This window comes from Sinocyclocheilus rhinocerous, unplaced genomic scaffold (genome assembly GCF_001515625.1).
Source record: "Sinocyclocheilus rhinocerous isolate Xijiao unplaced genomic scaffold, SAMN03320098_v1.1 scaffold2082, whole genome shotgun sequence".
NCBI lineage: Eukaryota > Metazoa > Chordata > Actinopteri > Cypriniformes > Cyprinidae > Sinocyclocheilus > Sinocyclocheilus rhinocerous.
In genome coordinates, this window is record NW_015665001.1 from 27,155 (window position 1) to 40,764 (window position 13,610).

A 13,610-nucleotide genomic window follows, 5' to 3' on the forward strand; every position below is an offset into this window, starting at 1 on the left:
CGAGTTCAACAATGAGTCTGGCTAATTAAGGCAAACGCTGGCATTATTAAAGCTGGTTAATAGGAGTGGATTCTGTCTGCTGAACAGGACTGTGACAGCAGACCTGGGACAAGGACACCGAGATATATATATATGTGTATGTGTGTGTGTGTGTGTGGTTTATGAAATAAAAAATGTTTTATGGTGATGTTTTTCCCCATTTTTTCTCTAATAATTTAAAAAAATACAGTTATTTTGTATTTGGACTTAGATTAATTTGTAGCAATTCGGACATCTAAGTAAATGTGTGTTGCACAAAATGACAACGCTGTTTTATTTAAAGGCTCATAAATAGCTTACAGATGAGATATTAGGTGACAGTATGAAGCGTGACACTTAATGTAGCAGTGCAGATTGTATATGTCTAGATGAAGCACCATGCATGTCTGAAGCCATCGTTTGACCTTCAAGGTCATTATATAACTGAAATAAAGGTAGATGTTGTAATGTGGTGTTTTGTTTCATGTTCATGTTTTCCATGTCTTTTATTTTGTAATTGTTTCATGGTCCCTGTTTGTGTCATGCTTCCCTTGCCCTCATGTATTCATGCCATTGGTTCCCCTGTTCATTTGTGTCATGTTCTGATTGGTTGTCTTAGTCATGTGTCTTGTTTCCCATTGGTTTGTTCTTGTCATGTGACCCTCTTGTTTCCTATAAGTAGCTTCATGTTCCCATTGTGCCCTCGTCGTGTATTGATGTTGTAACTCTGCTGTTAACCAAAATATTCCTTTAAGGTGTAATGTTTTTTTTTTTTTTAAAGTCTCTTTTGCTCACCAAGACATTTATTGCATCAAAAATACAGTAAAATTGTGAAGTAGTATTACAATTTAAAATAGCTGCATACTATTTAAATATATTTTAAAATGTAATTTATTCCTGTGATCAAAGCAGAATTTTCAGCATCATTACTCCAGTCTTCAGTGTCACATGATCTTCAGAAATCATTCTAATATGCTGATTTGCTGCTCAAGAAACATTTCTGATTATTATCAACGTTGAAAACAGTTGTGCAGCTTCATATTTTTGTGGGAACCGCGATACATTTTGTTTTTCAAGATTATTTTGATGAACAGAATGTTGACAAGAACAGCATTTATTAGAAATAGAAACTTTTGTAACATTATTAATATCATTAATGTCACTTTTGAATAATATGATGTGTGCCTGCTGAATGAAAATATCACTTTTCTAAACAAATGATGTAAATAATAAAGGAACCAAACTTTTGAACGGTAGCATTATTTGTACATTTTCATACAGAAATGTACAACTGTATATTTGTAGGATTTATTTCACATTCAAAGCTATATGTTTGGGTTTACGGTTCTTTTGTAAATTGTACTATACTTTTAGAAATATTAAACACATGTTCGAAATGAACAACTTTGAATTAGTATTCGAAACATATTTTGAAGTTTCTAATCAGACTTGTATAATAATAATTTACTATATGCATATTCATGCAGGTTTCCAGATTTGGAATATCAGCATTAATGAAAGTGTGCATGCACATGTCAGCGCTCATATGAGACGCTTTCACTCTCGCGGTAGGTGCGGGTGACGCGTCGCTTCAGCCTGATCGCCGTGAAAGCACCGGATCGCGGAACGTCACGTGTCTCCGGTGGACATCAGAGGAGCGCAAAGTTCCCGACGTTCCAGAGCGGGAACGCTTTCGCAAGCAGAGGGACCGAAGGACGGCACCTGAGACCGATGTTATTCACACGCGCCGCAGGATGCGTGCATGCGGGAATTGAACGTTTCCAGCGTTGTTGCAATGCGGAGGGGAGGAATCTGATGAGAGCAGGGATCTGGGACGGTGAAGGCTGGGATTCTGCGCTTGCTGTATCTGGATCCAGACCTCTCTGATCGTGCTCTGTCTCTCTCCGGTTGCGCATCGCGCGTTTCGGCGCTCATTGAAGCCGCGACGATGACCACCGCGGGTCAGGAGCAGCATCAGCATCAGGACCGCACCATGACTACGGTCTCCAAGAAATCCATCATCGCCAAGATGTTCAAAGTGCGCAAGAGGAGGGAGATGCTGCTGGCGCAGGTGTGTTTGGTCTGCAGCGTTCTGCTCGTGGCGTGGGGCATGTCGAGCATCCTAACCAGGACAGGTGAGTCCGCTTCATGGTCAGATGTCCCAGACACAGAGCGATCACTATCGCGATGGGCAGGTACAGGAGGAGGAGGAGGAGGAAGAGGGAATTTGACTTTGCAGCTGGCATAGACGTTAAAAACAATCAGAAATGGACAGCTGTCCAATAGTTCATGCAAACAAGACAAACGGAAATGATACGCATCTGTATGGATATTTTACCCTTGTCAGTTCAGTGAGATTCATAAATGGGAATGATAGTGTATTAGAAGTGTTCAGTGTCAAAAATAGCGTTTGATTGACAGTTTAGCCACCAAAAAAATAAATAAATAAATTAAGCATTGAAAATGGAATTTCTATCCTAAATAATGTCATTTTTAAATTCTCTTTAAAATTGAACTGTCAGTGCAATTCTATATTTATTTTAAGAATGTTACTCTATAAACATATCCCTTTTTTCTATTTTATTTGTCCCTCTTACATACATATTTTTCAGTATTACTGACTGAATTTCTACCCTGGGATTCTTAAATTCACCTTTTAATATTAATTTTAAATTGAACTATTACTGCAATTCTATAGTTATCTTAAGAGTGTTAGTCAATAAACATATTCCTGTTTTTTGTTTATCCTTTATAGCATTACTAATTGAATTTCTGTCATAAATTAGTGCCGTTAGTGAGATCAGTAAACCTCTAAGAATTAACTTTAAAAAACAGATTATTAATCAAAAATATTAAAATATATTTTTAATATTAATTATAAATATTATTGGTTATAATTCATATATTAATAAGGATGTATGTAATATTATTGTGAATATATTTTATTATATTTAGAAATATTAATGCATTTCAGTTTTTACTGAAATAAAAAAAAAAAAAAAATCCAAATTATTTTAGTAATTTCATTTGCAGTCTTGCACACATACATAGTTATGTTTTTGGCATGACATTATACACAAATTATGAAGAATATGAAATGGACAGCTGTCCTTAAATACAATGAAATATAGAGAAGTGCATCATTGTGTAGACAAGCAGACATTTGTGTATGTTTCGAGGTCAATGTCAAAATCAATTCTATGAGATTCATTAGTGGCATTATCTTGTTTGTGGTTTATATGAAATTAATCACAATTATAAATGTTTGCCCTGCACATTTTTGGATGTGTATGGACGTTTGTGTGCTATGAGCTATAATAGACGCTGAGACACATATAGATACAGGTCTCTTCACAAGGGCTGTGTCTCCAAACCTAGTGAGCTGCCCATCTAGACTGCATGTGTGCACATCATATGTGTAGGTAGTCAGCTCACGAGGTTGTGTGTGTGTCTCTGTCTCATATGCCGCAGTGTGAGACGGAGACGGTAATGTTGGGTCCGTTATGCACACATGGTCAGATTTTAATGCACTATTCTCTGCTGATTTGTCTTGTATGGTCAGGTGTGTGTGTGAAGTGTGCCGTCTGATTCCTGTGGGGCAAATGAAAGTCACAATCCTCTGGTATCATGAAACATTGAGCTCAGATCGCGATATGAACTGAGCAGCACATCACTGAACTGATCAAAAGCTCATGATGCTTTATGGGTTTAACCGGCATGTCATGCATTATACATGCACACACAGAATAGAGTAGAATATAGAATATTTCCCCTATGACTTTAAAGGTTATAGTAGCTTTATTTTATATAGCCTAATAGCTTTTATTACTTTAATACTCATTTTCAGTAGGTAGTTTATGTCCATGTTGTATTTTTTTTAGAACAAAGAGGAAACAGCGAGCATTTACCAGTTTTAATTTGCTTATGACAGGGTTGTTAAGGTATATATATGTGTCCTGAAATAGAATTAAATATACAACACTTTTCATTTCAGCTAGTTGCTGAGACAACATTACTCATTTTAATTCAGTTTAACTTGATGTACTAAAATAACTAAAATGGAAATAAAAATTTCAAAACATATTTAAAAAAAATGACAAAATTTACTAAAACTTTACTAACTAAAATAAAAATGAAAACATAAAACATAAAAATAAAAACTGATTTAAAATTATAATAAAAATCAATAAATGTTGTGAATAAATGTCAATGCTACTAAAATAATTCTGGTTTATGATGGAAATGCAAAGTAACAGATGAGCACTGATATAAAATAAAACAATTTGAAACGATTTTCACTCAGAAATTGCTAGTAAATTTTTACAAATAATGAAACCGCTCACTAAATCAAAATTCTAAAGATGAAAGACTGAAACCTTTGTTTTATTTACAACTTTTAATTAATTAATTAATTTTACAGTGATCTGTCAGGACAGCAAAGGGAGATCAAATGTCATTCATTTATGGATTTTAACATAATGATATGAAAGTAACATTTTTAATAAAACAATCAATTTATAAATTCCAAATAATTTGACTGCCTACTAAATTGTTTGCCACTTATGTTTACATTTACATGGTAATGGCAGCATACCAAACTCAAACTAAAACTACAACAAAATTTCGTTACTTGAAATACTGCAATCATATTTGAAATAAAAGAAAATATATATTTAGTTTAGCTTAAATAACAAGAACTAAAACCTAAATGAAATTTAATAAAAACTATATGGATGTATTTAAAAAAAACATACAAATGACAAAAACACAACAAAATTACTAAAACTTTTACTCAAATTAATATGAAAAAGGAAAACATAAAAATAAAAAGTAATTCAAGGCAATATACTTAAAAACTTAAGTTCAGTTGCTGCCATAGATTTTTATGTACACTCTAAAAAATGCTGGGTTAAAAACAACCCAACTTGGGTTATTTGGCAACCCAGCGATGGGTAAATAGCTTTGGGTTCTTACCCAACATGCTGGGTTGTTTTTTTTAAGTCAACTATTGTTTAAAAATTATTATATTGTTGGCTTAAAATGGACTGGAAATTAAAAATCAAACACAGAATTACTAGAGGCAACAGCAATAATCAAAAGAACATTTATTATTAAGCAAGAACACATGGACAAAATACAAGACAAATTGAATTTATTTGGGTGAATACAGCATAGTTTACAATATTACATACATTTAAACTCGTTTGACAAGCATTTCAGACATAAAAAATGTAACATTTAAACATAGCATTTTAATTTCAGTGTATTCGACCATTCTCTGTAATCACTTTTTACCGAAATAGTGCTAATTCGCGTGCCGGTGTGTCGCTGAAATCTGAGGCGGTGAAGGGTTGCTGTTCGCGGAGAACTGTGAACTTCAGCCTCGCGTTTTAATCGTAAGGTTAGCTGAAAGCAGGGGCGTAAATTTCGTCTAACAGTTGGGGGGGACAATAAACAAAATTTCTCAAGAGCAATTTTTGAAGGGGACACAAAATAATACAGCTAAAATTGCACTTGTAAGGATACAGAGGAACGGCTTACTACTATTAGTGCAGCAGGGAGACAGCTTTTAAGCCATTGTGGTCGCGCCGCGACAGCGCTTGTGTCCGTTGTAGACATTACTATCCGTCACAGTGTTGTCAAGTCCGCGGTTTTCCCGTGGAATTGGGCTACTTTATCACTGTTGCCGCTGGTTGTTTTTCATGTCCATGGGTTGAAGCGACCCCAATAATGTATATTTTAGCCCCCGGAACGCGATTTTTACCATGGGCACCCCCTCGAAACGCGGATAGTTAGTGAATAAAATAGCCTTGCTTACTGGAATTCCTCAACTATTGGCTTTGTTCTCTCTCACCGGACTCGTGTGTGTGTAGGTGATGTAAAAGAGGAAAGCAGGCATTTGGACCAAAGCACTGTGAGGAAAAGGAGGGGGAGACTCAAAATGTTTCTAAACTTAAAATGCATTTTTACCCCGTTTGTGTTGTTTTACTACCTACACAATTATTTAAAGTATAAAGTACTGACATTATAGAACATATTTTAACATCAAATTAAATTAATCTTAGTATTATAATGAATAAAATCCATTTATGTTATTCAAGGCAAAAGGCATTTCCATCATGCGAAGTGACCCCTGCTGACACAGCTGACTGACATCTCATCCTTATGTTGCATTGCATAAAATAATACAATTTACAGCACAGTAAAGACTTTATAAATGAAATAAAACCTATACAAACCTTTATTTTGCTTTAGAAGTGCACCAAATCGGCGGCGGTGGCGCTGAGAACCGCTCTCTCCTGTAGAGGACTCAAAAAGCCCGCGCTCTGACTGTAACTCAGCAGCTGGGTTGTTTCGTAGGAGGAAGGCTCAACCCAGCGGTTGGGTACAAAAAAATAACCCAGCGTTAAAATTGACCCAGCAGCTTAGTTACAAAAAAACTACCCAGCATCTGGGTAAAAAAATATTAATAATAACCCAATAAAATGACCCAACAAGTTGAACCCAGCATTTGGGTTAAAAAAAAAACTAACCCAGCACCTGTGTAAAAATATTTAAAATAACCCAATAAAATGACCCAACAAGTTGAACCCAGCATTTGGGTTAAAAAAAATAACCCAGCACCTGTGCAAAAATATTAAAAACAACCCAATAAAATGACCCAACAAGTTGAACCCAGCATTTGGGTTAAAAAAAATAACCCAGCACCTGTGTAAAAATATTAAAAACAACCCAATAAAATGACCCAACAAGTTGAACCCAGCATTTGGGTAAAAAAAAAAAACCCAGCACCTGTGTAAATAACCCAATAAAATGACCCAACAGGCTGAACCCAGCATTTGGGTAAAAAAAAAATAACCCAGCAATTTTTAGAGTGTATAATCAGCTTGGTTGTACAAGTCATTTCAACTTAAATTACTTGACATTGACTTAAAAAACAAGTTGAAATTCATATGACATTAAAAAAAAGAGTTGAAATTCAACTTATTTTGATGAGTTAAACTAATGTGAAAGTTGCCATGACTTACTGATAATATCATTTCTAAAGTAACACTGTGTCACACAGCATGTTCTGGGCTGGTTTTACTCGTGTTATTTGTTCACAGATGCACAAGTGTTCAGATTTCATGCAAGATTTATTCATCTGAGTCTTTCATAGCAGCCTTCCAAATCTGGTTAAAAATTCATAGAAATTGTCCGAATGTGCATGCAGAACTCCTCGAATCTCTGTAGATATGTAAGTAATGTCTAGTCAAAAGTCTGATCTTCTAGATGTCGTTCACACCCAGAGCTCAAACTCAAACGTAATCGAACACAAAGACATTAATTACAATAAAAACAAGGAGCTTAAAAGATTACTGATAGCGTGCAGACAATAGTAAATCTGTTATCTCTCAGTCAGAAACGTCTGCTCATGACAGTAAAGCATGTGTTTGTGTCAGACTCATTGCTTTTCTCATAATGGCTGAGGAAAGAAAGATCAAAGACGGAGGGAATATATTCAACCCTCTCTTTCTAATCAGGCAAATCCTGTTTTCCTCCTCTTCTTCTGTAGCTCCAGGAGGAAAGAAATGCAATACTGTCACTCTCCTCTCTCCCTGCTTTTACACATTTTATACGTTAATTATATTCTTTTCCCCAGGTTTTCTTAATTAGAGACTTAGGCTTGACTAAAAAGTCTTTTCAGTTTGATCTCAGTCTAATTTCCCAAACACTTGTTCTTGACATGTTTTGTTGTGAAGCTCTTTCTGTCCTGGAGCTGCTCAGCTGCTCTGTGAGAGTCTCGTCAGAGTTTGCTGTGATCGAAGCAAATACCTGCTGTGGAGCAAATGCTGCTGGCCTCCAGAAAGCAAAATGATTCATTTGTGTTAAAGCTGAGCACATTAAAGAATCAAGTCATCTGCTTTATTGCTCTACCTTTTATTTTTTCTGATGCTAATGAGATTCAACTGCTCTAGGCTTGTATAGTGGATAAAGTGCTGAATTAATTAGTGTTTAATTGTATGCTGACGGTAGTAGAAATAATATTTAATGTTTATATTTATTTATGGTTAATATTTAAATATGACTAATATTTAATGGTAATAATACATGTAAAGATTTTATTAATTTTAACCATTTAATTTAATAATTAATTCTACATTTAATCTATTTATTAATATTTATGATGAATATTTACTATTTATTTATGGTTTATATTAGCTCCATGTTTAATGTTAATACAGCTACAAGTATTAATTTTAAGACATTAATGTAATAATTTAGTTGCATATAATAAAATGTATTAATGCTTTATATTTAAAATACTATTAATTATATTTAATCTTAATATATGTGCAAGTGCTTAAGATATTAATTTGATCATTTAGTTGCAATTATTTAATTTAGCAATATTTGTATTTAATATGGTTAATATTTAATGTAAAGTGAAGGCCATGTATAATATAAACATCTTTAAATGTTACATGTAAATGTATTCATTTTAAGATATTAATTTTATATTTTAGTTGCAATAATTTAAATTATTAATACTTATATTTATTTATACTGTATTTATTTAATATTTAAAATAATATTAATAATATTTCATGTTAATGCATGCACAAGTATTAATTTAGGATATTGATTGAAAAAATTATTTGCAATGATGTAATTCAACAATATGTATGGTTAATATTCAAATTAACATGAATAATATTTAATTTTGATACATATAAAAATATTCATTTTAAGATATTAAATTACAATATTTATTACCACATCAAAATATCCTCAAGGAATTCCCAAAATATTGCAGTAGTTCCTAGACTAGTACTCAATATCATAATCATACATATTGTTGCTTATTGTTACTGTGCAACCCCAAGATATAAGATAAAAGTCATTGTGCATTTGAATAATTGTAAAGTTTATAAAATCTTATCTTCGAGAAATATAGCCTAAAATGAGCTATTTAAAGGGATAGTTCACCCACAAATGATAATTCTGTCATCATTTACTCACCATCATGATGTTCCAAACCCTGCACGACTCTCTTTTTTATTATGTGGTGATTTGACGAGTGTTTTGTTTTTGCAGGTCATGGTATGATTGTGGAGGAGTCTGATATGGAATCACATGATCACTGGGGTCGACGGCTGATGTCCTCCACAGCTGATAATGTGACGGAGGAGAAGAACTGCACAGAGCCAGGTGAGATGAGCATCTCGACACATGCATCTCTTGCAAAAACAAATGATCCGGCGTGACGTTTCAGCCATAAAAACACCTCAGCACAATGAAACTAGCATGATCAGACCATGATGATCTCTGAGGTACCTTGTAAATACCATCTTATTATGATAGAATATACATTGGAAAGAAAAAAATTACAATGATCACAATGATAAAATTACAATGATCAAGGAACAATAATCTCCAAAAAAAGTAGTTTTAGAAGTCGCAAAACTCTTAAAAAAAAATATATATTAATAATATATAATATAAGATAAAAAATATTTTTATATATAAAATATAAAGTAAAATAAATCTAATTTGACAGTGGTAAATTGCAAAAGAATCACAGAATCATTTAAAACAATTTACATTTATATTTTATATAATATAAAAATATTTTTTATCTTATATTATAAATGTGAGCCTGGAGCACAAAAGCAGTCTTAAGTCGCTGGGGGGGTATTGCAAAAAGATGAGCAATACCCTTTAAACCTTCTTATAGTCGTTTACACGATTAACCACGATGAACTGTTATCATCTGGTTTATTTTTTGACAACTCTTTTAAACTACAGTACCCATAATGCGCAGCGGCTCTTCCCGCCGTCATCAGGTGGGTGGAGCCGCGCGGCAGCCAATGAGAAGCGGGCGGGATATTCAAACCGTAAACAACTGACAGGCGGGAGCGTTCGTGTTTTATGAGCGTTTTTTGATCATGCAATGTAAACAAATTTAATGTTACAGTGGTAAGTTATTTTAAAATGATTCTGTGATTCTTTTTCAGTTAATTTCTAATGATCAAGAAAAGATTGAGAAGACAACCTCAGGGTTTTCATTTAGTTCTGTTCCCCATTTTTCACCTTTTGCAGTGGTTCATATGTGCATTTCAAGTGTGGTGTCAGTGCTGTTGGACTGAACGTTTGAGGTTCTTTGAGACGCCTCTAATGACCCACTAGGAATTATCATGTGTTTTTGGTTAATCAGCAGATGGAAAACCTCACAGAAGTGTGTACTAAGAGCTTTGAGGATATTTGAACTCCATGTCAGGCTGTTTTTTTGTAAGTCCAGTGAGATTTAAGCGAAGGTTTAATGTGACGTTGCTGTTCACTTGTGGAAGTTTTAATCAGCTTTGGTCCTGACACTCTCCAGTGCACTCCGTCCCGGACTTACGGCTGTTATTCTGACTGATCTTGTTCTCATGAAATTCTCTCAAACCCAAATTAAAAGTCTCATTTTAGCCGTGGATGTTCTGTTTATTCAGCTTCATACATTTCCAGACAAAATTTCTAGAGAGAGAATCTCCACTGAGGTGTTTGATGTGGAACTGAAACCCATTCAAAGACATTTTACCTGTGTTAGTAGTTTAAATGTGACATATTCTTTAAGATTTCAACATTTAATTTAGCATAAAAACATACCCAGCTGACAAAAATACGTTCTAAGAGCATTTTGCAAACATTCCCATAAAGTTATGAAAATGTTACTTCTAAATGTTCTCTGAATATTCAAAACTTCCAGTTTTTTAAAAAAGTTTCAAAAGGTTTCATTCATTTATTTATTGCAAACATTAAGGGAACGTTCCATTATTTTAATTTTGCAAGCATGGAAAGGCTAGCTTTGAATTCAAAACATCTAGATTTTCAAATGTTTTATTCATTTATATTTTAAACGTGAACATTAAGGCAACATTCCATTTTTATTTTATTTTTTTAAATTTGAAAAATCACTGTAACATTTCTTTGTTCTCTAAACATTCCAAACATTCCAGTTTTTTAAAAGCTTTAAAAACTTATTTTTTTTGGCTATGTGAATGTTAAGGGAACGTTTCATTTTATAATTTTGAAAGCGTTATGGGAATGTTACTCATGAATGTATGTTCTGAAACAAGTAGTAACATTAAAAAAAATATTACATGAACGTCCAATTAAAATGTTACAGAAATAAATGTGGCATGAATGTAAAAGTAACTTTTTTATGCTAATCCCCAGCTAACAAAAATATGCTCTAAGAACATTTGCTAACGTTTCATCACATTATGAAAACGTTATTTTTGAATGTTTTCTTTCCAAATGTCAGTTTTTTTCAAATGTTTTTTCTAGGTCATACGAACAATACAGGGCAAACATTATGGAATGCTATTTTTGAATGTTCTCTAGACGTTTTGAAACAAGTAGTAACATTTAAAAAACGCTAGATCTCCAACTAAAATGTTTCAGAAGTAAAATGTTAAATACATTTTGAGAACATCAGTAAAGACTAGATAACTCTGAACAAACATTCTAATAACATTACTGGAAGAACGTTTCTTCATAACATTTAGATAGCCTTGCCAGAACATTCTGAGAACGTTCCTTGTTAGCTGGGTAGCCGTATCAAACAGTGAATGTTTCATGTGAGGCAGCCATGTTTTGGGTGTTAGCATGCTGCATGATGCATTAATAATCAGAAAAACGCAGCTCACTAGGTTTTGGATTAGAGCAAAAGTCACATTTTCTTCAAGATTTACGGTTCATGTATGTGAGCTCCAGGTCAGCTCTTTTTATTAGTTAAATTTTTGCATTTTGAAGACTTTTCTGAGCATTTGATCATCCAGTGAAGGGAAACAGGAGAAGCTGGCGTCAGGTGAATCCTGTACACTCAGGATTTTCCTTTCAGTCAACATGACTGTTAAAGCTGCAGTCTGTAAGTTTAGCCTCTTTGTCGCCATCTCTGTTTGAAAACCTGGAATTGCAGCTGTGTGCGGAATTATCTAGCTAAAAACTCTTATCTGTGAAACGGCACACCTCCACATCTGCAGCTCTCAGTTTGTCTTTCTCACTTCATCTCTTGCCACTAATTTATTAATCTGAGTTTCCACATGCCAGTCGACAAGATTACACTCTGGGAATCTGGTAATCTCTGAAGATTACGCTTTACTCTTTCCTTCTCTTCTTCTTCAGCATGTTGTGCAAACAGTGATGACATCCTGTCTGTCCCTTCTTCACCTTCACTTTCTTCTTTTGTGTCAGATATGACAATACAGCTTTACTATTTATTGGATTTCTGTGGGTGGTTTTTGCCCATACGAATACAACCTAGTGCTGGGTAAAATATGGACAAACCCAGCAATTGGATTGTTTTGATCCAGCGGCTGGGTTACTACCCAGAAGGTTGGGTTAAACATTTAACCCAACCGCTGGGTCAAAACAACCCATTCGCTGGGTTTGTCCATATTTCACCAGCACTGGGTTGTATTGAACCCTGCAAGTGTAGGCTGTCTTCTTAATATCTGCTAGCACTTTAATTTAATAGTCCCCCAACAGATTGACTATAACCACGTCAACATATTCTACTAACCCTAACCTAGTCTACTAATACTCTAAAGAAAGTTATTCCACATGTTGCTGCAAAGTTACTTATAGTCAACATAATCTTTAAAAGGGACCATCAAAATAAAGTGTAACCCCACTGCTATAGCACCGGTAGCACAGGAATAATCAGAAGAGTGAGAGCGATGCATTCTAAAACTCATCAGCATTTCTCATGAATATTAATTACAGCACATAGCGCATGCCTGATAGTGTTAACTGATTTGTTGAACACTGGTAAACAGACGTTAGTCAGATGCTAGTCTCAGTAAAATTACTGCTTAAATTACAGATTGTCGCATTGATTGTTTGTTCAGTCCACTGCAGATGCAACCAGGTTATAGAAGCTTCGTGGTCTTACATTTGTCCAATTTGATACGCTTTGCAGCCAAGCAAAATAAGCCGGTTTAACATATAATGATTATTTAAAAATTTGGGAGATGGAAGTGTTTATATGCTAGCTACACTCACTGCTAGTAAGCGCAGCTAGTAGTCCTAGCGCCCTTACCGGAAACGTCAGGATCAGCTTTCGCTGTGACGGTAAGTCAGGAGTTCCTGCATCTCTGCTGCCCAATTCCCATGATCCTACTCTAATTCCGTCATCACCTTTGGGGTGACATTGACCCATTCCGTGAGCAACAGCCAGGCAAAAATGCTAATTTGACAAGGACAGCGGACGGTCTCTTCGGAGCCATAAGACACAGTGGTTGGATTACTGCCCAGTAGGTTGGGTTAAACATTTAACCCAACTGCTGGGTCAAAACAACCCATTTGCTGGGTTTGTCCATATTTAACCCAGCATTTTTTAGAGTGTGGGTTGTATTTAACCCAGCATTTAACCCAGTGTAATAACAATAATATATGACATATATAATGAACAGATTGTTTGAATGATATATTTATGAATATATTTTTTTTAATCTATTTTTATTAATAAATCTCTCTCTCTCTCTCTATGTACACATATATATATATACGTATATATATATATATATATATATATATATATATTGTAGTAGCTCGAACATACA

The 13,610-nt window shown here is 34.4% G+C and overlaps 1 pseudogene; it reads left to right on the top strand.

The window, feature by feature from the left end:
- Positions 1 to 1,845: 1,845 nt before the first annotated feature.
- Positions 1,846 to 13,610, top strand: part of LOC107730783 (sodium/potassium/calcium exchanger 4-like) — a 39,076-nt pseudogene continuing 27,311 nt past the window's right edge.